The sequence below is a fragment of the Schistocerca nitens genome, chromosome 7 (assembly GCF_023898315.1).
Source record: "Schistocerca nitens isolate TAMUIC-IGC-003100 chromosome 7, iqSchNite1.1, whole genome shotgun sequence".
In the NCBI taxonomy this organism is placed as follows: domain Eukaryota; kingdom Metazoa; phylum Arthropoda; class Insecta; order Orthoptera; family Acrididae; genus Schistocerca; species Schistocerca nitens.
Window position 1 is genome coordinate 379,120,173 of NC_064620.1, and position 676 is coordinate 379,120,848.

A 676-nucleotide genomic window follows, 5' to 3' on the forward strand; every position below is an offset into this window, starting at 1 on the left:
CCACCAACTGTAGATAAGTTAATGTAATGTTTAAGCACTTTAATGATATCACATAATCCAAAAAAACCGTACCACAGCAAATGTTTCAGCTGACAACTTTGTCACTGATGATCAAAAAAAATGGCTCTGAGCACTATGGGACTCAACTGCTGTGGTCATAAGTCCCCTAGAACTTAGAACTACTTAAACCTAACTAACCTAAGGACATCACACACATCCATGCCCGAGGCAGGATTCGAACCTGCGACCGTAGCGGTCGTGCGGTTCCAAACCGTAGCGCCTTTAACCGCTCGGCCACTCCGGCCGGCCACTGATGATCACTGAGGGTTTCAACAGCAATGGCAATCTTACTGAAGTGACGTGCTATTGGTATTCCAGCAACAACTCCACCACTCCAATAGGTGTGAGACACAAAATATAAAGAACATCCAATTCACTGTTTCAAAAATCCCCACCGTTGTGGAGTGCTACTGAACAGGTTGTAAAAAAAAAAAAAATTGAATCACTCCGAAAAAATGCCGGCTTCATTACAACTCTCAGCTACATGTGCACCACATTAGACCATGAAAAGCACACAGTGAAAATTTTGCAACAGGATTTCACTGAAGAACATGGGTCAGAGCTCTTGCATAAGGTGCTCTAATACTACTTCCATTATCATAAAATTGTCCGCGGC

General features: G+C 43.0%; 1 non-coding gene across 1 annotated transcript; it reads right to left on the reverse strand.

Moving 5' to 3' along the window:
* Window positions 1-220: 220 nt before the first annotated feature.
* Trnap-ugg (transfer RNA proline (anticodon UGG)) lies at window positions 221-304 on the reverse strand. Its single transcript has one exon. It is a non-coding gene; the product is annotated as a tRNA-Pro (tRNA).
* Between the last annotated feature and the right edge of the window lie 372 nt (window positions 305-676).